Below are 18,522 nucleotides of genomic sequence, written 5' to 3'. Positions count from 1 at the left end.
CCCCTGCCGTCTGCGGCCTTCACTCTTCGCATTTGGAAAGCCATTGAGTGGACCGTGCTTACCAAGTCTCTGTGAGCGAGATGAGAGATAGGCCCGCGTATGGCCTCCTGCACGTTTTTTCATTTAGACTAGTGATCGTCCCGCCGAAGCGAGACAGTAGAAAAATCGTCTATATACTCATCGTTTTGGCCTTCTCCACGGAAATCTTTAGTAAAAGGCGAAAGATTTGTGCGTGAACTGAAGAAAGCCCAGAGTTGTCGTAAGTCGGCGCGACCTGTTGTGCCTTCGAGCCGACTTAACCTTTGCTTGTGGTGTGCCGCTTGCCAGTGTGTCCGTTCGTAGAGGACGCTTAAAAGGTGCTGCATCGTGAGGTGTAGACTTGACACAAGGACTTTCACCTTTCTGATCTACATCACCTAGTTGAGTGCGTTCGCGTGAATCACTAGGAAGTTGCGTTCGCTGTCTCGGAGAGTGTGGTCCCTGTAGGCAATACGTCGTACTAGTGGCTTGCGTTACATCTAGTTTGTTTCTACTGCAGTTCGACTCCTTTGGTTGTCTCTGAACTTTATTTCTTTCCTCGAGCCGATTTTGATTAGCTCGTATGTATTATTCTGCTAAAAAAAAAAAAAAACTTGTGAGCGGGATACGGCCGAAAGGCCCTTGGCTCAACCCCTGCCGTCTGCGGCCTTCACTCTTCGCATTTGGAAAGCCATTGAGTGGACCGTGCTTATCAAGTCTCTGTGAGCGAGATGAGATATAGGCCCGCGTATGGCCTCCTGCACGTTTTTTCATTTAGACTAGTGATCGTCCCGCCGAAGCGAGACAGTAGAAAAATCGTCTATATACTCATCGTTTTGGCCTTCTCCACGGAAATCTTTAGTAAAAGGCAAAAGATTTGTGCGTGAACTGAAGAAAGCCCAGAGCTGTCGTAAGTCGGCGCGACCTGTTGTGCCTTCGAGCCGACTTAACCTTTGCTTGTGGTGTGCCGCTTGCCAGTGTGTCCGTTCGTAGAGGACGCTTAAAAGGTGCTGCATCGTGAGGTGTAGACTTGACACAAGGACTTTCACCTTTCTGATCTACATCACCTAGTTGAGTGCGTTCGCGTGAATCACTAGGAAGTTGCGTTCGCTGTCTCGGAGAGTGTGGTCCCTGTAGGCAATACGTCGTACTAGTGGCTTGCGTTACATTTAGTTTGTTTCTACTGCAGTTCGACTCCTTTGGTTGTCTCTAAACTTTATTTCTTTCCTCGAGCCGATTTTGATTAGCTCGTATGTATTATTCTGCTAAAAAAAAAAAAAAACTTGTGAGCGGGATACGGCCGAAAGGCCCTTGGCTCAACCCCTGCCGTCTGCGGCCTTCACTCTTCGCATTTGGAAAGCGATTGAGTGGACCGTGCTTACCAAGTCTCTGTGAGCGAGATGAGAGATAGGCCCGCGTATGGCCTCCTGCACGTTTTTTCATTTAGACTAGTGATCGTCCCGCCGAAGCGAGACAGTAGACAAATCGTCTATATACTCATCGTTTTGGCTTTCTCCACGGAAATCTTTAGTAAAAGGCGAAAGATTTGTGCGTGAACTGAAGAAAGCCCAGAGTTGTCGTAAGTCGGCGCGACCTGTTGTGCCTTCGAGCCGACTTAACCTTTGCTTGTGGTGTGCCGCTTGCCAGTGTGTCCGTTCGTAGAGGACGCTTAAAAGGTGCTGCATCGTGGGGTGTAGACTTGACACAAGGACTTTCATTTTTCTGATCTACATCACCTAGTTGAGTGCGTTCGCGTGAATCACTAGGAAGTTGTGTTCGCTGTCTCGGAGAGTGTGGTCCCTGTAGGCAATACGTCGTACTAGTGGCTTGCGTTACATCTAGTTTGTTTCTACTGCAGTTCGACTCCTTTGGTTGTCTCTGAACTTTATTTCCTTCCTCGAGCCGATTTTGATTAGCTCGTATGTATTATTCTGCTAAAAAAAAAAAAAAACTTGTGAGCGGGATACGGCCAAAAGGCCCTTGGCTCAACCCCTGCCGTCTGCGGCCTTCACTCTTCGCATTTGGAAAGCCATTGAGTAGACCGTGCTTACCAAGTCTCTGTGAGCGAGATGAGAGATAGGCCCGCGTATGGCCTCCTGCACGTTTTTTCATTTAGACTAGTGATCGTCCCGCCGAAGCGAGACAGTAGAAAAATCGTCTATATACTCATCGTTTTGGCCTTCTCCACGGAAATCTTTAGTAAAAGGCAAAAGATTTGTGCGTGAACTGAAGAAAGCCCAGAGCTGTCGTAAGTCGGCGCGACCTGTTGTGCCTTCGAGCCGACTTAACCTTTGCTTGTGGTGTGCCGCTTGCCAGTGTGTCCGTTCGTAGAGGACGCTTAAAAGGTGCTGCATCGTGAGGTGTAGACTTGACACAAGGACTTTCACCATTCTGATCTACATCACCTAGTTGAGTGCGTTCGCGTGAATCACTAGGAAGTTGCGTTCGCTGTCTCGGAGAGTGTGGTCCCTGTAGGCAATACGTCGTACTAGTGGCTTGCGTTACATTTAGTTTGTTTCTACTGCAGTTCGACTCCTTTGGTTGTCTCTAAACTTTATTTCTTTCCTCGAGCCGATTTTGATTATCTCGTATGTATTATTCTGCTAAAAAAAAAAAAAAACTTGTGAGCGGGATACGGCCGAAAGGCCCTTGGCTCAACCCCTGCCGTCTGCGGCCTTCACTCTTCGCATTTGGAAAGCCATTGAGTGGACCGTGCTTACCAAGTCTCTGTGAGCGAGATGAGATATAGGCCCGCGTATGGCCTCCTGCACGTTTTTTCATTTAGACTAGTGATCGTCCCGCCGAAGCGAGACAGTAGAAAAATCGTCTATATACTCATCGTTTTGGCCTTCTCCACGGAAATCTTTAGTAAAAGGCAAAAGATTTGTGCGTGAACTGAAGAAAGCCCAGAGCTGTCGTAAGTCGGCGCGACCTGTTGTGCCTTCGAGCCGACTTAACCTTTGCTTGTGGTGTGCCGCTTGCCAGTGTGTCCGTTCGTAGAGGACGCTTAAAAGGTGCTGCATCGTGAGGTGTAGACTTGACACAAGGACTTTCACCTTTCTGATCTACATCACCTAGTTGAGTGCGTTCGCGTGAATCACTAGGAAGTTGCGTTCGCTGTCTCGGAGAGTGTGGTCCCTGTAGGCAATACGTCGTACTAGTGGCTTGCGTTACATTTAGTTTGTTTCTACTGCAGTTCGACTCCTTTGGTTGTCTCTGAACTTTATTTCTTTCCTCGAGCCGATTTTGATTAGCTCGTATGTATTATTCTGCTAAAAAAAAAAAAAACTTGTGAGCGGGATACGGCCGAAAGGCCCTTGGCTCAACCCCTGCCGTCTGCGGCCTTCACTCTTCGCATTTGGAAAGCCATTGAGTGGACCGTGCTTACCAAGTCTCTGTGAGCGAGATGAGAGATAGGCCCGCGTATGGCCTCCTGCACGTTTTTTCATTTAGACTAGTGATCGTCCCGCCGAAGCGAGACAGTAGAAAAATCGTCTATATACTCATCGTTTTGGCTTTCTCCACGGAAATCTTTAGTAAAAGGCGAAAGATTTGTGCGTGAACTGAAGAAAGCCCAGAGTTGTCGTAAGTCGGCGCGACCTGTTGTGCCTTCGAGCCGACTTAACCTTTGCTTGTGGTGTGCCGCTTGCCAGTGTGTCCGTTCGTAGAGGACGCTTAAAAGGTGCTGCATCGTGAGGTGTAGACTTGACACAAGGACTTTCATTTTTCTGATCTACATCACCTAGTTGAGTGCGTTCGCGTGAATCACTAGGAAGTTGCGTTCGCTGTCTCGGAGAGTGTGGTCCCTGTAGGCAATACGTCGTACTAGTGGCTTGCGTTACATCTAGTTTGTTTCTACTGCAGTTCGACTCCTTTGGTTGTCTCTGAACTTTATTTCTTTCCTCGAGCCGATTTTGATTAGCTCGTATGTATTATTCTGCTAAAAAAAAAAAAAAACTTGTGAGCGGGATACGGCCAAAAGGCCCTTGGCTCAACCCCTGCCGTCTGCGGCCTTCACTCTTCGCATTTGGAAAGCCATTGAGTAGACCGTGCTTACCAAGTCTCTGTGAGCGAGATGAGAGATAGGCCCGCGTATGGCCTCCTGCACGTTTTTTCATTTAGACTAGTGATCGTCCCGCCGAAGCGAGACAGTAGAAAAATCGTCTATATACTCATCGTTTTGGCCTTCTCCACGGAAATCTTTAGTAAAAGGCAAAAGATTTGTGCGTGAACTGAAGAAAGCCCAGAGCTGTCGTAAGTCGGCGCGACCTGTTGTGCCTTCGAGCCGACTTAACCTTTGCTTGTGGTGTGCCGCTTGCCAGTGTGTCCGTTCGTAGAGGACGCTTAAAAGGTGCTGCATCGTGAGGTGTAGACTTGACACAAGGACTTTCACCTTTCTGATCTACATCACCTAGTTGAGTGCGTTCGCGTGAATCACTAGGAAGTTGCGTTCGCTGTCTCGGAGAGTGTGGTCCCTGTAGGCAATACGTCGTACTAGTGGCTTGCGTTACATTTAGTTTGTTTCTACTGCAGTTCGACTCCTTTGGTTGTCTCTAAACTTTATTTCTTTCCTCGAGCCGATTTTGATTATCTCGTATGTATTATTCTGCTAAAAAAAAAAAAAAACTTGTGAGCGGGATACGGCCGAAAGGCCCTTGGCTCAACCCCTGCCGTCTGCGGCCTTCACTCTTCGCATTTCGAAAGCCATTGAGTGGACCGTGCTTACCAAGTCTCTGTGAGCGAGATGAGAGATAGGCCCGCGTATGGCCTCCTGCACGTTTTTTCATTTAGACTAGTGATCGTCCCGCCGAAGCGAGACAGTAGAAAAATCGTCTATATACTCATCGTTTTGGCCTTCTCCACGGAAATCTTTAGTAAAAGGCGAAAGATTTGTGCGTGAACTGAAGAAAGCCCAGAGTTGTCGTAAGTCGGCGCGACCTGTTGTGCCTTCGAGCCGACTTAACCTTTGCTTGTGGTGTGCCGCTTGCCAGTGTGTCCGTTCGTAGAGGACGCTTAAAAGGTGCTGCATCGTGAGGTGTAGACTTGACACAAGGACTTTCACCTTTCTGATCTACATCACCTAGTTGAGTGCGTTCGCGTGAATCACTAGGAAGTTGCGTTCGCTGTCTCGGAGAGTGTGGTCCCTGTAGGCAATACGTCGTACTAGTGGCTTGCGTTACATCTAGTTTGTTTCTACTGCAGTTCGACTCCTTTGGTTGTCTCTGAACTTTATTTCTTTCCTCGAGCCGATTTTGATTAGCTCGTATGTATTATTCTGCTAAAAAAAAAAAAAAACTTGTGAGCGGGATACGGCCGAAAGGCCCTTGGCTCAACCCCTGCCGTCTGCGGCCTTCACTCTTCGCATTTGGAAAGCCATTGAGTGGACCGTGCTTACCAAGTCTCTGTGAGCGAGATGAGAGATAGGCCCGCGTATGGCCTCTTGCACGTTTTTTCATTTAGACTAGTGATCGTCCCGCCGAAGCCAGACAGTAGAAAAATCGTCTATATACTCATCGTTTTGGCCTTCTCCACGGAAATCTTTAGTAAAAGGCGAAAGATTTGTGCGTGAACTGAAGAAAGCAAAGAGTTGTCGTAAGTCGGCGCGACCTGTTGTGCCTTCGAGCCGACTTAACCTTTGCTTGTGGTGTGCCGCTTGCCAGTGTGTCCGTTCGTAGAGGACGCTTAAAAGGTGCTGCATCGTGAGGTGTAGACTTGACACAAGGACTTTCACCTTTCTGATCTACATCACCTAGTTGAGTGCGTTCGCGTGAATCACTAGGAAGTTGCGTTCGCTGTCTCGGAGAGTGTGGTCCCTGTAGGCAATACGTCGTACTAGTGGCTTGCGTTACATCTAGTTTGTTTCTACTGCAGTTCGACTCCTTTGGTTGTCTCTGAACTTTATTTCTTTCCTCGAGCCGATTTTGATTAGCTCGTATGTATTATTCTGCTAAAAAAAAAAAAAACTTGTGAGCGGGATACGGCCGAAAGGCCCTTGGCTCAACCCCTGCCGTCTGCGGCCTTCACTCTTCGCATTTGGAAAGCCCTTGAGTGGACCGTGCTTACCAAGTCTCTGTGAGCGAGATGAGAGATAGGCCCGCGTATGGCCTCCTGCACGTTTTTTCATTTAGACTAGTGATCGTCCCGCCGAAGCGAGACAGTAGAAAAATCGTCTATATACTCATCGTTTTGGCCTTCTCCACGGAAATCTTTAGTAAAAGGCGAAAGATTTGTCGTGAACTGAAGAAAGCCCAGAGTTGTCGTAAGTCGGCGCGACCTGTTGTGCCTTCGAGCCGACTTAACCTTTGCTTGTGGTGTTCCGCTTGCCAGTGTGTCCGTTCGTAGAGGACGCTTAAAAGGTGCTGCATCGTGAGGTGTAGACTTGACACAAGGACTTTCACCTTTCTGATCTACATCACCTAGTTGAGTGCGTTCGCGTGAATCACTAGGAAGTTGCGTTCGCTGTCTCGGAGAGTGTGGTCCCTGTAGGCAATACGTCGTACTAGTGGCTTGCGTTACATCTAGTTTGTTTTTACTGCAGTTCGACTCCTTTGGTTGTCTCTGAACTTTATTTCTTTCCTCGAGCCGATTTTGATTAGCTCGTATGTATTATTCTGCTAAAAAAAAAAAAAACTTGTGAGCGGGATACGGCCGAAAGGCCCTTGGCTCAACCCCTGCCGTCTGCGGCCTTCACTCTTCGCATTTGGAAAGCCATTGAGTGGACCGTGCTTACCAAGTCTTTGTGAGCGAGATGAGAGATAGGCCCGCGCATGGCCTCCTGCACGTTTTTTCATTTAGACTAGTGATCGTCCCGCCGAAGCGAGACAGTAGAAAAATCGTCTATATACTCATCGTTTTGGCCTTCTCCACGGAAATCTTTAGTAAAAGGCGAAAGATTTGTGCGTGAACTGAAGAAAGCCCAGAGTTGTCGTAAGTCGGCGCGACCTGTTGTGCCTTCGAGCCGACTTAACCTTTGCTTGTGGTGTGCCGCTTGCCAGTGTGTCCGTTCGTAGAGGACGCTTAAAAGGTGCTGCATCGTGAGGTGTAGACTTGACACAAGGACTTTCACCTTTCTGATCTACATCACCTAGTTGAGTGCGTTCGCGTGAATCACTAGGAAGTTGCGTTCGCTGTCTCGGAGAGTGTGGTCCCTGTAGGCAATACGTCGTACTAGTGGCTTGCGTTACATCTAGTTTGTTTCTACTGCAGTTCGACTCCTTTGGTTGTCTCTGAACTTTATTTCTTTCCTCGAGCCGATTTTGATTAGCTCGTATGTATTATTCTGCTAAAAAAAAAAAAAAACTTGTGAGCGGGATACGGCCGAAAGGCCCTTGGCTCAACCCCTGCCGTCTGCGGCCTTCACTCTTCGCATTTGGAAAGCCATTGAGTGGACCGTGCTTACCAAGTCTCTGTGAGCGAGATGAGAGATAGGCCCGCTTGTGGCCTCCTGCACGTTTTTTCATTTAGACTAGTGATCGTCCCGCCGAAGCGAGACAGTAGAAAAATCGTCTATATACTCATCGTTTTGGCCTTCTCCACGGAAATCTTTAGTAAAAGGCGAAAGATTTGTGCGTGAACTGAAGAAAGCCCAGAGTTGTCGTAAGTCGGCGCGACCTGTTGTGCCTTCGAGCCGACTTAACCTTTGCTTGTGGTGTGCCGCTTGCCAGTGTGTCCGTTCGTAGAGGACGCTTAAAAGGTGCTGCATCGTGAGGTGTAGACTTGACACAAGGACTTTCACCTTTCTGATCTACATCACCTAGTTGAGTGCGTTCGCGTGAATCACTAGGAAGTTGCGTTCGCTGTCTCGGAGAGTGTGGTCCCTGTAGGCAATACGTCGTACTAGTGGCTTGCGTTACATCTAGTTTGTTTCTACTGCAGTTCGACTCCTTTGGTTGTCTCTGAACTTTATTTCTTTCCTCGAGCCGATTTTGATTAGCTCGTATGTATTATTCTGCTAAAAAAAAAAAAAAACTTGTGAGCGGGATACGGCCGAAAGGCCCTTGGCTCAACCCCTGCCGTCTGCGGCCTTCACTCTTCGCATTTGGAAAGCCATTGAGTGGACCGTGCTTACCAAGTCTCTGTGAGCGAGATGAGAGATAGGCCCGCGTATGGCCTCCTGCACGTTTTTTCATTTAGACTAGTGATCGTCCCGCCGAAGCGAGACAGTAGAAAAATCGTCTATATACTCATCGTTTTGGCCTTCTCCACGGAAATCTTTAGTAAAAGGCGAAAGATTTGTGCGTGAACTGAAGAGAGCCCAGAGTTGTCGTAAGTCGGCGCGACCTGTTGTGCCTTCGAGCCGACTTAACCTTTGCTTGTGGTGTGCCGCTTGCCAGTGTGTCCGTTCGTAGAGGACGCTTAAAAGGTGCTGCATCGTGAGGTGTAGACTTGACACAAGGACTTTCACCTTTCTGATCTACATCACCTAGTTGAGTGCGTTCGCGTGAATCACTAGGAAGTTGCGTTCGCTGTCTCGGAGAGTGTGGTCCCTGTAGGCAATACGTCGTACTAGTGGCTTGCGTTACATCTAGTTTGTTTCTACTGCAGTTCGACTCCTTTGGTTGTCTCTGAACTTTATTTCTTTCCTCAAGCCGATTTTGATTAGCTCGTATGTATTATTCTGCTAAAAAAAAAAAAAACTTGTGAGCGGGATACGGCCGAAAGGCCCTTGGCTCAACCCCTGCCGTCTGCGGCCTTCACTCTTCGCATTTGGAAAGCCATTGAGTGGACCGTGCTTACCAAGTCTCTGTGAGCGAAATGAGAGATAGGCCCGCGTATGGCCTCCTGCACGTTTTTTCATTTAGACTAGTGATCGTCCCGCCGAAGCGAGACAGTAGAAAAATCGTCTATATACTCATCGTTTTGGCCTTCTCCACGGAAATCTTTAGTAAAAGGCGAAAGATTTGTGCGTGAACTGAAGAAATCCCAGAGTTGTCGTAAGTCGGCGCGACCTGTTGTGCCTTCGAGCCGACTTAACCTTTGCTTGTGGTGTGCCGCTTGCCAGTGTGTCCGTTCGTAGAGGACGCTTAAAAGGTGCTGCATCGTGAGGTGTAGACTTGACACAAGGACTTTCACCTTTCTGATCTACATCACCTAGTTAAGTGCGTTCGCGTGAATCACTAGGAAGTTGCGTTCGCTGTCTCGGAGAGTGTGGTCCCTGTAGGCAATACGTCGTACTAGTGGCTTGCGTTACATCTAGTTTGTTTCTACTGCAGTTCGACTCCTTTGGTTGTCTCTGAACTTTATTTCTTTCCTCGAGCCGATTTTGATTAGCTCGTATGTATTATTCTGCTAAAAAAAAAAAAACTTGTGAGCGGGATACGGCCGAAAGGCCCTTGGCTCAACCCCTGCCGTCTGCGGCCTTCACTCTTCGCATTTGGAAAGCCATTGAATGGACCGTGCTTACCAAGTCTCTGTGAGCGAGATGAGAGATAGGCCCGCGTATGGCCTCCTGCACGTTTTTTCATTTAGACTAGTGATCGTCCCGCCGAAGCGAGACAGTAGAAAAATCGACTATATACTCATCGTTTTGGCCTTCTCCACGGAAATCTTTAGTAAAAGGCGAAAGATTTGTGCGTGAACTGAAGAAAGCCCAGAGTTGTCGTAAGTCGGCGCGACCTGTTGTGCCTTCGAGCCGACTTAACCTTTGCTTGTGGTGTGCCGCTTGCCAGTGTGTCCGTTCGTAGAGGACGCTTAAAAGGTGCTGCATCGTGAGGTGTAGACTTGACACAAGGACTTTCACCTTTCTGATCTACATCACCTAGTTGAGTGCGTTCGCGTGAATCACTAGGAAGTTGCGTTCGCTGTCTCGGAGAGTGTGGTCCCTGTAGGCAATACGTCGTACTAGTGGCTTGCGTTACATCTAGTTTGTTTCTACTGCAGTTCGACTCCTTTGGTTGTCTCTGAACTTTATTTCTTTCCTCGAGCCGATTTTGATTAGCTCGTATGTATTATTCTGCTAAAAAAAAAAAAAACTTGTGAGCGGGATACGGCCGAAAGGCCCTTGGCTCAACCCCTGCCGTCTGCGGCCTTCACTCTTCGCATTTGGAAAGCCATTGAGTGGACCGTGCTTACCAAGTCTCTGTGAGCGAGATGAGAGATAGGCCCGCGTATGGCCTCCTGCACGTTTTTTCATTTAGACTAGTGATCGTCCCGCCGAAGCGAGACAGTAGAAAAATCGTCTATATACTCATCGTTTTGGCCTTCTCCACGGAAATCTTTAGTAAAAGGCGAAAGATTTGTGCGTGAACTGAAGAAAGCCCAGAGTTGTCGTAAGTCGGCGCGACCTGTTGTGCCTTCGAGCCGACTTAACCTTTGCTTGTGGTGTTCCGCTTGCCAGTGTGTCCGTTCGTAGAGGACGCTTAAAAGGTGCTGCATCGTGAGGTGTAGACTTGACACAAGGACTTTCACCTTTCTGATCTACATCACCTAGTTGAGTGCGTTCGCGTGAATCACTAGGAAGTTGCGTTCGCTGTCTCGGAGAGTGTGGTCCCTGTAGGCAATACGTCGTACTAGTGGCTTGCGTTACATCTAGTTTGTTTTTACTGCAGTTCGACTCCTTTGGTTGTCTCTGAACTTTATTTCTTTCCTCGAGCCGATTTTGATTAGCTCGTATGTATTATTCTGCTAAAAAAAAAAAAACTTGTGAGCGGGATACGGCCGAAAGGCCCTTGGCTCAACCCCTGCCGTCTGCGGCCTTCACTCTTCGCATTTGGAAAGCCATTGAGTGGACCGTGCTTACCAAGTCTTTGTGAGCGAGATGAGAGATAGGCCCGCGCATGGCCTCCTGCACGTTTTTTCATTTAGACTAGTGATCGTCCCGCCGAAGCGAGACAGTAGAAAAATCGTCTATATACTCATCGTTTTGGCCTTCTCCACGGAAATCTTTAGTAAAAGGCGAAAGATTTGTGCGTGAACTGAAGAAAGCCCAGAGTTGTCGTAAGTCGGCGCGACCTGTTGTGCCTTCGAGCCGACTTAACCTTTGCTTGTGGTGTGCCGCTTGCCAGTGTGTCCGTTCGTAGAGGACGCTTAAAAGGTGCTGCATCGTGAGGTGTAGACTTGACACAAGGACTTTCACCTTTCTGATCTACATCACCTAGTTGAGTGCGTTCGCGTGAATCACTAGGAAGTTGCGTTCGCTGTCTCGGAGAGTGTGGTCCCTGTAGGCAATACGTCGTACTAGTGGCTTGCGTTACATCTAGTTTGTTTCTACTGCAGTTCGACTCCTTTGGTTGTCTCTGAACTTTATTTCTTTCCTCGAGCCGATTTTGATTAGCTCGTATGTATTATTCTGCTAAAAAAAAAAAAAAACTTGTGAGCGGGATACGGCCGAAAGGCCCTTGGCTCAACCCCTGCCGTCTGCGGCCTTCACTCTTCGCATTTGGAAAGCCATTGAGTGGACCGTGCTTACCAAGTCTCTGTGAGCGAGATGAGAGATAGGCCCGCTTGTGGCCTCCTGCACGTTTTTTCATTTAGACTAGTGATCGTCCCGCCGAAGCGAGACAGTAGAAAAATCGTCTATATACTCATCGTTTTGGCCTTCTCCACGGAAATCTTTAGTAAAAGGCGAAAGATTTGTGCGTGAACTGAAGAAAGCCCAGAGTTGTCGTAAGTCGGCGCGACCTGTTGTGCCTTCGAGCCGACTTAACCTTTGCTTGTGGTGTGCCGCTTGCCAGTGTGTCCGTTCGTAGAGGACGCTTAAAAGGTGCTGCATCGTGAGGTGTAGACTTGACACAAGGACTTTCACCTTTCTGATCTACATCACCTAGTTGAGTGCGTTCGCGTGAATCACTAGGAAGTTGCGTTCGCTGTCTCGGAGAGTGTGGTCCCTGTAGGCAATACGTCGTACTAGTGGCTTGCGTTACATCTAGTTTGTTTCTACTGCAGTTCGACTCCTTTGGTTGTCTCTGAACTTTATTTCTTTCCTCGAGCCGATTTTGATTAGCTCGTATGTATTATTCTGCTAAAAAAAAAAAAAAACTTGTGAGCGGGATACGGCCGAAAGGCCCTTGGCTCAACCCCTGCCGTCTGCGGCCTTCACTCTTCACATTTGGAAAGCCATTGAGTGGACCGTGCTTACCAAGTCTCTGTGAGCGAGATGAGAGATAGGCCCGCTTGTGGCCTCCTGCACGTTTTTTCATTTAGACTAGTGATCGTCCCGCCGAAGCGAGACAGTAGAAAAATCGTCTATATACTCATCGTTTTGGCCTTCTCCACGGAAATCTTTAGTAAAAGGCGAAAGATTTGTGCGTGAACTGAAGAAAGCCCAGAGTTGTCGTAAGTCGGCGCGACCTGTTGTGCCTTCGAGCCGACTTAACCTTTGCTTGTGGTGTGCCGCTTGCCAGTGTGTCCGTTCGTAGAGGACGCTTAAAAGGTGCTGCATCGTGAGGTGTAGACTTGACACAAGGACTTTCACCTTTCTGATCTACATCACCTAGTTGAGTGCGTTCGCGTGAATCACTAGGAAGTTGCGTTCGCTGTCTCGGAGAGTGTGGTCCCTGTAGGCAATACGTCGTACTAGTGGCTTGCGTTACATCTAGTTTGTTTCTACTGCAGTTCGACTCCTTTGGTTGTCTCTGAACTTTATTTCTTTCCTCGAGCCGATTTTGATTAGCTCGTATGTATTATTCTGCTAAAAAAAAAAAAAACTTGTGAGCGGGATACGGCCGAAAGGCCCTTGGCTCAACCCCTGCCGTCTGCGGCCTTCACTCTTCGCATTTGGAAAGCCATTGAGTGGACCGTGCTTACCAAGTCTCTGTGAGCGAGATGAGAGATAGGCCCGCGTATGGCCTCCTGCACGTTTTTTCATTTAGACTAGTGATCGTCCCGCCGAAGCGAGACAGTAGAAAAATCGTCTATATACTCATCGTTTTGGCCTTCTCCACGGAAATCTTTAGTAAAAGGCGAAAGATTTGTGCGTGAACTGAAGAGAGCCCAGAGTTGTCGTAAGTCGGCGCGACCTGTTGTGCCTTCGAGCCGACTTAACCTTTGCTTGTGGTGTGCCGCTTGCCAGTGTGTCCGTTCGTAGAGGACGCTTAAAAGGTGCTGCATCGTGAGGTGTAGACTTGACACAAGGACTTTCACCTTTCTGATCTACATCACCTAGTTGAGTGCGTTCGCGTGAATCACTAGGAAGTTGCGTTCGCTGTCTCGGAAAGTGTGGTCCCTGTAGGCAATACGTCGTACTAGTGGCTTGCGTTACATCTAGTTTGTTTCTACTGCAGTTCGACTCCTTTGGTTGTCTCTGAACTTTATTTCTTTCCTCAAGCCGATTTTGATTAGCTCGTATGTATTATTCTGCTAAAAAAAAAAAAAACTTGTGAGCGGGATACGACCGAAAGGCCCTTGGCTCAACCCCTGCCGTCTGCGGCCTTCACTCTTCGCATTTGGAAAGCCATTGAGTGGACCGTGCTTACCAAGTCTCTGTGAGCGAAATGAGAGATAGGCCCGCGTATGGCCTCCTGCACGTTTTTTCATTTAGACTAGTGATCGTCCCGCCGAAGCGAGACAGTAGAAAAATCGTCTATATACTCATCGTTTTGGCCTTCTCCACGGAAATCTTTAGTAAAAGGCGAAAGATTTGTGCGTGAACTGAAGAAATCCCAGAGTTGTCGTAAGTCGGCGCGACCTGTTGTGCCTTCGAGCCGACTTAACCTTTGCTTGTGGTGTGCCGCTTGCCAGTGTGTCCGTTCGTAGAGGACGCTTAAAAGGTGCTGCATCGTGAGGTGTAGACTTGACACAAGGACTTTCACCTTTCTGATCTACATCACCTAGTTGAGTGCGTTCGCGTGAATCACTAGGAAGTTGCGTTCGCTGTCTCGGAGAGTGTGGTCCCTGTAGGCAATACGTCGTACTAGTGGCTTGCGTTACATCTAGTTTGTTTCTACTGCAGTTCGACTCCTTTGGTTGTCTCTGAACTTTATTTCTTTCCTCGAGCCGATTTTGATTAGCTCGTATGTATTATTCTGCTAAAAAAAAAAAAAAACTTGTGAGCGGGATACGGCCGAAAGGCCCTTGGCTCAACCCCTGCCGTCTGCGGCCTTCACTCTTCGCATTTGGAAAGCCATTGAATGGACCGTGCTTACCAAGTCTCTGTGAGCGAGAGGAGAGATAGGCCCGCGTATGGCCTCCTGCACGTTTTTTCATTTAGACTAGTGATCGTCCCGCCGAAGCGAGACAGTAGAAAAATCGTCTATATACTCATCGTTTTGGCCTTCTCCACGGAAATCTTTAGTAAAAGGCGAAAGATTTGTGCGTGAACTGAAGAAAGCCCAGAGTTGTCGTAAGTCGGCGCGACCTGTTGTGCCTTCGAGCCGACTTAACCTTTGCTTGTGGTGTGCCGCTTGCCAGTGTGTCCGTTCGTAGAGGACGCTTAAAAGGTGCTGCATCGTGAGGTGTAGACTTGACACAAGGACTTTCACCTTTCTGATCTACATCACCTAGTTGAGTGCGTTCGCGTGAATCACTAGGAAGTTGCGTTCGCTGTCTCGGAGAGTGTGGTCCCTGTAGGCAATACGTCGTACTAGTGGCTTGCGTTACATCTAGTTTGTTTCTACTGCAGTTCGACTCCTTTGGTTGTCTCTGAACTTTATTTCTTTCCTCGAGCCGATTTTGATTAGCTCGTATGTATTATTCTGCTAAAAAAAAAAAAAAACTTGTGAGCGGGATACGGCCGAAAGGCCCTTGGCTCAACCCCTGCCGTCTGCGGCCTTCACTCTTCGCATTTGGAAAGCCATTGAATGGACCGTGCTTACCAAGTCTCTGTGAGCGAGATGAGAGATAGGCCCGCGTATGGCCTCCTGCACGTTTTTTCATTTAGACTAGTGATCGTCCCGCCGAAGCGAGACAGTAGAAAAATCGTCTATATACTCATCGTTTTGGCCTTCTCCACGGAAATCTTTAGTAAAAGGCGAAAGATTTGTGCGTGAACTGAAGAAAGCCCAGAGTTGTCGTAAGTCGGCGCGACCTGTTGTGCCTTCGAGCCGACTTAACCTTTGCTTGTGGTGTGCCGCTTGCCAGTGTGTCCGTTCGTAGAGGACGCTTAAAAGGTGCTGCATCGTGAGGTGTAGACTTGACACAAGGACTTTCACCTTTCTGATCTACATCACCTAGTTGAGTGCGTTCGCGTGAATCACTAGGAAGTTGCGTTCGCTGTCTCGGAGAGTGTGGTCCCTGTAGGCAATACGTCGTACTAGTGGCTTGCGTTACATCTAGTTTGTTTCTACTGCAGTTCGACTCCTTTGGTTGTCTCTGAACTTTATTTCTTTCCTCGAGCCGATTTTGATTAGCTCGTATGTATTATTCTGCTAAAAAAAAAAAAAAACTTGTGAGCGGGATACGGCCGAAAGGCCCTTGGCTCAACCCCTGCCGTCTGCGGCCTTCACTCTTCGCATTTGGAAAGCCATTGAGTGGACCGTGCTTACCAAGTCTCTGTGAGCGAGATGAGAGATAGGGCGGCGTATGGCCCCCTGCACGTTTTTTCATTTAGACTAGTGATCGTCCCGCCGAAGCGAGACAGTAGAAAAATCGTCTATATACTCATCGTTTTGGCCTTCTCCACGGAAATCTTTAGTAAAAGGCGAAAGATTTGTGCGTGAACTGAAGAAAGCCCAGAGTTGTCGTAAGTCGGCGCGACCTGTTGTGCCTTCGAGCCGACTTAACCTTTGCTTGTGGTGTGCCGCTTGCCAGTGTGTCCGTTCGTAGAGGACGCTTAAAAGGTGCTGCATCGTGAGGTGTAGACTTGACACAAGGACTTTCACCTTTCTGATCTACATCACCTAGTTGAGTGCGTTCGCGTGAATCACTAGGAAGTTGCGTTCGCTGTCTCGGAGAGTGTGGTCCCTGTAGGCAATACGTCGTACTAGTGGCTTGCGTTACATCTAGTTTGTTTCTACTGCAGTTCGACTCCTTTGGTTGTCTCTGAACTTTATTTCTTTCCTCGAGCCGATTTTGATTAGCTCGTATGTATTATTCTGCTAAAAAAAAAAAAACTTGTGAGCGGGATACGGCCGAAAGGCCCTTGGCTCAACCCCTGCCGTCTGCGGCCTTCACTCTTCGCATTTGGAAAGCCATTGAGTGGACCGTGCTTACCAAGTCTCTGTGAGCGAGATGAGAGATAGGCCCGCGTATGGCCTCCTGCACGTTTTTTCATTTAGACTAGTGATCGTCCCGCCGAAGCGAGACAGTAGAAAAATCGTCTATATACTCATCGTTTTGGCCTTCTCCACGGAAATCTTTAGTAAAAGGCGAAAGATTTGTGCGTGAACTGAAGAAAGCCCAGAATTGTCGTAAGTCGGCGCGACCTGTTGTGCCTTCGAGCCGACTTAACCTTTGCTTGTGGTGTGCCGCTTGCCAGTGTGTCCGTTCGTAGAGGACGCTTAAAAGGTGCTGCATCGTGAGGTGTAGACTTGACACAAGGACTTTCACCTTTCTGATCTACATCACCTAGTTGAGTGCGTTCGCGTGAATCACTAGGAAGTTGCGTTCGCTGTCTCGGAGAGTGTGGTCCCTGTAGGCAATACGTCGTAATAGTGGCTTGCGTTACATCTAGTTTGTTTCTACTGCAGTTCGACTCCTTTGGTTGTCTCTGAACTTTATTTCTTTCCTCGAGCCGATTTTGATTAGCTCGTATGTTTTATTCTGCTAAAAAAAAAAAAAAACTTGTGAGCGGGATACGGCCGAAAGGCCCTTGGCTCAACCCCTGCCGTCTGCGGCCTTCACTCTTCGCATTTGGAAAGCCATTGAGTGGACCGTGCTTACCAAGTCTCTGTGAGCGAGATGAGAGATAGGCCCGCGTATGGCCTCCTGCACGTTTTTTCATTTAGACTAGTGATCGTCCCGCCGAAGCGAGACAGTAGAAAAATCGTCTATATACTCATCGTTTTGGCCTTCTCCACGGAAATCTTTAGTAAAAAGCGAAAGATTTGTGCGTGAACTGAAGAAAGCCCAGAGTTGTCGTAAGTCGGCGCGACCTGTTGTGCCTTCGAGCCGACTTAACCTTTGCTTGTGGTGTGCCGCTTGCCAGTGTGTCCGTTCGTAGAGGACGCTTAAAAGGTGCTGCATCGTGAGGTGTAGACTTGACACAAGGACTTTCACCTTTCTGATCTACATCACCTAGTTGAGTGCGTTCGCGTGAATCACTAGGAAGTTGCGTTCGCTGTCTCGGAGAGTGTGGTCCCTGTAGGCAATACGTCGTACTAGTGGCTTGCGTTACATCTAGTTTGTTTCTACTGCAGTTCGACTCCTTTGGTTGTCTCTGAACTTTATTTCTTTCCTCGAGCCGATTTTGATTAGCTCGTATGTAATATTCTGCTAAAAAAAAAAAAAAAACTTGTGAGCGGGATACGGCCGAAAGGCCCTTGGCTCAACCCCTGCCGTCTGCGGCCTTCACTCTTCGCATTTGGAAAGCCATTGAGTGGACCGTGCTTACCAAGTCTCTGTGAGCGAGATGAGAGATAGGCCCGCGTATGGCCTCCTGCACGTTTTTTCATTTAGACTAGTGATCGTCCCGCCGAAGCGAGACAGTAGAAAAATCGTCTATATACTCATCGTTTTGGCCTTCTCCACGGAAATCTTTAGTAAAAGGCGAAAGATTTGTGCGTGAACTGAGGAAAGCCCAGAGTTGTCGTAAGTCGGCGCGACCTGTTGTGCCTTCGAGCCGACTTAACCTTTGCTTGTGGTGTGCCGCTTGCCAGTGTGTCCGTTCGTAGAGGACGCTTAAAAGGTGCTGCATCGTGAGGTGTAGACTTGACACAAGGACTTTCACCTTTCTGATCTACATCACCTAGTTGAGTGCGTTCGCGTGAATCACTAGGAAGTTGCGTTCGCTGTCTCGGAGAGTGTGGTCCCTGTAGGCAATACGTCGTACTAGTGGCTTGCGTTACATCTAGTTTGTTTCTACTGCAGTTCGACTCCTTTGGTTGTCTCTGAACTTTATTTCTTTCCTCGAGCCGATTTTGATTAGCTCGTATGTAATATTCTGCTAAAAAAAAAAAAAAACTTGTGAGCGGGATACGGCCGAAAGGCCCTTGGCTCAACCCCTGCCGTCTGCGGCCTTCACTCTTCGCATTTGGAAAGCCATTGAGTGGACCGTGCTTACCAAGTCTCTGTGAGCGAGATGAGAGATAGGCCCGCGTATGGCCTCCTGCACGTTTTTTCATTTAGACTAGTGATCGTCCCGCCGAAGCGAGACAGTAGAAAAATCGTCTATATACTCATCGTTTTGGCCTTCTCCACGGAAATCTTTAGTAAAAGGCGAAAGATTTGTGCGTGAACTGAAGAAAGCCCAGAGTTGTCGTAAGTCGGCGCGACCTGTTGTGCCTTCGAGCCGACTTAACCTTTGCTTGTGGTGTGCCGCTTGCCAGTGTGTCCGTTCGTAGAGGACGCTTAAAAGGTGCTGCATCGTGAGGTGTAGACTTGACACAAGGACTTTCACCTTTCTGATCTACATCACCTAGTTGAGTGCGTTCGCGTGAATCACTAGGAAGTTGCGTTCGCTGTCTCGGAGAG

The 18,522-nt window shown here is 48.3% G+C and overlaps 28 non-coding genes across 28 annotated transcripts; all 28 read right to left on the bottom strand.

Annotated features, from left to right (window-relative positions):
- Nucleotides 1–136: 136 nt before the first annotated feature.
- LOC130619139 (U5 spliceosomal RNA) lies at nucleotides 137–257 on the bottom strand. Its single transcript, XR_008979882.1, has one exon. It is a non-coding gene; the product is annotated as a U5 spliceosomal RNA (small nuclear RNA).
- A 548-nt stretch (nucleotides 258–805) lies between these two features.
- On the bottom strand, nucleotides 806–926 carry LOC130619726 (U5 spliceosomal RNA). The gene has a single exon (XR_008980465.1). It is a non-coding gene; the product is annotated as a U5 spliceosomal RNA (small nuclear RNA).
- Nucleotides 927–1,474: 548 nt separating this feature from the next.
- Nucleotides 1,475–1,595, bottom strand: LOC130619806 (U5 spliceosomal RNA). The gene has a single exon (XR_008980544.1). It is a non-coding gene; the product is annotated as a U5 spliceosomal RNA (small nuclear RNA).
- Nucleotides 1,596–2,143: 548 nt separating this feature from the next.
- On the bottom strand, nucleotides 2,144–2,264 carry LOC130619725 (U5 spliceosomal RNA). The gene has a single exon (XR_008980464.1). It is a non-coding gene; the product is annotated as a U5 spliceosomal RNA (small nuclear RNA).
- Nucleotides 2,265–2,812: 548 nt separating this feature from the next.
- LOC130619724 (U5 spliceosomal RNA) lies at nucleotides 2,813–2,933 on the bottom strand. Its single transcript, XR_008980463.1, has one exon. It is a non-coding gene; the product is annotated as a U5 spliceosomal RNA (small nuclear RNA).
- A 547-nt stretch (nucleotides 2,934–3,480) lies between these two features.
- Nucleotides 3,481–3,601, bottom strand: LOC130618842 (U5 spliceosomal RNA). Its single transcript, XR_008979586.1, has one exon. It is a non-coding gene; the product is annotated as a U5 spliceosomal RNA (small nuclear RNA).
- A 548-nt stretch (nucleotides 3,602–4,149) lies between these two features.
- LOC130619723 (U5 spliceosomal RNA) lies at nucleotides 4,150–4,270 on the bottom strand. The gene has a single exon (XR_008980462.1). It is a non-coding gene; the product is annotated as a U5 spliceosomal RNA (small nuclear RNA).
- Nucleotides 4,271–4,818: 548 nt separating this feature from the next.
- LOC130619138 (U5 spliceosomal RNA) lies at nucleotides 4,819–4,939 on the bottom strand. The gene has a single exon (XR_008979881.1). It is a non-coding gene; the product is annotated as a U5 spliceosomal RNA (small nuclear RNA).
- A 548-nt stretch (nucleotides 4,940–5,487) lies between these two features.
- On the bottom strand, nucleotides 5,488–5,606 carry LOC130619975 (U5 spliceosomal RNA). Its single transcript, XR_008980710.1, has one exon. It is a non-coding gene; the product is annotated as a U5 spliceosomal RNA (small nuclear RNA).
- Nucleotides 5,607–6,155: 549 nt separating this feature from the next.
- LOC130619902 (U5 spliceosomal RNA) lies at nucleotides 6,156–6,275 on the bottom strand. Its single transcript, XR_008980639.1, has one exon. It is a non-coding gene; the product is annotated as a U5 spliceosomal RNA (small nuclear RNA).
- Nucleotides 6,276–6,822: 547 nt separating this feature from the next.
- On the bottom strand, nucleotides 6,823–6,943 carry LOC130619137 (U5 spliceosomal RNA). Its single transcript, XR_008979880.1, has one exon. It is a non-coding gene; the product is annotated as a U5 spliceosomal RNA (small nuclear RNA).
- Nucleotides 6,944–7,491: 548 nt separating this feature from the next.
- LOC130619136 (U5 spliceosomal RNA) lies at nucleotides 7,492–7,612 on the bottom strand. Its single transcript, XR_008979879.1, has one exon. It is a non-coding gene; the product is annotated as a U5 spliceosomal RNA (small nuclear RNA).
- A 548-nt stretch (nucleotides 7,613–8,160) lies between these two features.
- On the bottom strand, nucleotides 8,161–8,281 carry LOC130619821 (U5 spliceosomal RNA). Its single transcript, XR_008980560.1, has one exon. It is a non-coding gene; the product is annotated as a U5 spliceosomal RNA (small nuclear RNA).
- A 547-nt stretch (nucleotides 8,282–8,828) lies between these two features.
- LOC130619772 (U5 spliceosomal RNA) lies at nucleotides 8,829–8,949 on the bottom strand. The gene has a single exon (XR_008980510.1). It is a non-coding gene; the product is annotated as a U5 spliceosomal RNA (small nuclear RNA).
- Nucleotides 8,950–9,495: 546 nt separating this feature from the next.
- Nucleotides 9,496–9,616, bottom strand: LOC130618839 (U5 spliceosomal RNA). The gene has a single exon (XR_008979584.1). It is a non-coding gene; the product is annotated as a U5 spliceosomal RNA (small nuclear RNA).
- Nucleotides 9,617–10,163: 547 nt separating this feature from the next.
- On the bottom strand, nucleotides 10,164–10,284 carry LOC130619135 (U5 spliceosomal RNA). The gene has a single exon (XR_008979878.1). It is a non-coding gene; the product is annotated as a U5 spliceosomal RNA (small nuclear RNA).
- Nucleotides 10,285–10,830: 546 nt separating this feature from the next.
- Nucleotides 10,831–10,951, bottom strand: LOC130619134 (U5 spliceosomal RNA). The gene has a single exon (XR_008979877.1). It is a non-coding gene; the product is annotated as a U5 spliceosomal RNA (small nuclear RNA).
- Nucleotides 10,952–11,499: 548 nt separating this feature from the next.
- LOC130619133 (U5 spliceosomal RNA) lies at nucleotides 11,500–11,620 on the bottom strand. The gene has a single exon (XR_008979875.1). It is a non-coding gene; the product is annotated as a U5 spliceosomal RNA (small nuclear RNA).
- Nucleotides 11,621–12,168: 548 nt separating this feature from the next.
- Nucleotides 12,169–12,289, bottom strand: LOC130619131 (U5 spliceosomal RNA). Its single transcript, XR_008979873.1, has one exon. It is a non-coding gene; the product is annotated as a U5 spliceosomal RNA (small nuclear RNA).
- A 547-nt stretch (nucleotides 12,290–12,836) lies between these two features.
- Nucleotides 12,837–12,957, bottom strand: LOC130619819 (U5 spliceosomal RNA). Its single transcript, XR_008980557.1, has one exon. It is a non-coding gene; the product is annotated as a U5 spliceosomal RNA (small nuclear RNA).
- Nucleotides 12,958–13,504: 547 nt separating this feature from the next.
- On the bottom strand, nucleotides 13,505–13,625 carry LOC130619769 (U5 spliceosomal RNA). Its single transcript, XR_008980508.1, has one exon. It is a non-coding gene; the product is annotated as a U5 spliceosomal RNA (small nuclear RNA).
- Nucleotides 13,626–14,173: 548 nt separating this feature from the next.
- On the bottom strand, nucleotides 14,174–14,294 carry LOC130619130 (U5 spliceosomal RNA). Its single transcript, XR_008979872.1, has one exon. It is a non-coding gene; the product is annotated as a U5 spliceosomal RNA (small nuclear RNA).
- Nucleotides 14,295–14,842: 548 nt separating this feature from the next.
- LOC130619128 (U5 spliceosomal RNA) lies at nucleotides 14,843–14,963 on the bottom strand. Its single transcript, XR_008979871.1, has one exon. It is a non-coding gene; the product is annotated as a U5 spliceosomal RNA (small nuclear RNA).
- A 548-nt stretch (nucleotides 14,964–15,511) lies between these two features.
- LOC130619127 (U5 spliceosomal RNA) lies at nucleotides 15,512–15,632 on the bottom strand. Its single transcript, XR_008979870.1, has one exon. It is a non-coding gene; the product is annotated as a U5 spliceosomal RNA (small nuclear RNA).
- Nucleotides 15,633–16,178: 546 nt separating this feature from the next.
- LOC130619759 (U5 spliceosomal RNA) lies at nucleotides 16,179–16,299 on the bottom strand. The gene has a single exon (XR_008980498.1). It is a non-coding gene; the product is annotated as a U5 spliceosomal RNA (small nuclear RNA).
- Nucleotides 16,300–16,847: 548 nt separating this feature from the next.
- Nucleotides 16,848–16,968, bottom strand: LOC130619866 (U5 spliceosomal RNA). The gene has a single exon (XR_008980603.1). It is a non-coding gene; the product is annotated as a U5 spliceosomal RNA (small nuclear RNA).
- A 549-nt stretch (nucleotides 16,969–17,517) lies between these two features.
- On the bottom strand, nucleotides 17,518–17,638 carry LOC130619779 (U5 spliceosomal RNA). The gene has a single exon (XR_008980518.1). It is a non-coding gene; the product is annotated as a U5 spliceosomal RNA (small nuclear RNA).
- A 548-nt stretch (nucleotides 17,639–18,186) lies between these two features.
- LOC130619126 (U5 spliceosomal RNA) lies at nucleotides 18,187–18,307 on the bottom strand. Its single transcript, XR_008979869.1, has one exon. It is a non-coding gene; the product is annotated as a U5 spliceosomal RNA (small nuclear RNA).
- Between the last annotated feature and the right edge of the window lie 215 nt (nucleotides 18,308–18,522).

Source organism: Hydractinia symbiolongicarpus, chromosome 11 (assembly GCF_029227915.1).
Source record: "Hydractinia symbiolongicarpus strain clone_291-10 chromosome 11, HSymV2.1, whole genome shotgun sequence".
In the NCBI taxonomy this organism is placed as follows: domain Eukaryota; kingdom Metazoa; phylum Cnidaria; class Hydrozoa; order Anthoathecata; family Hydractiniidae; genus Hydractinia; species Hydractinia symbiolongicarpus.
This window is presented reverse-complemented; position numbering and strand designations above follow the sequence as displayed.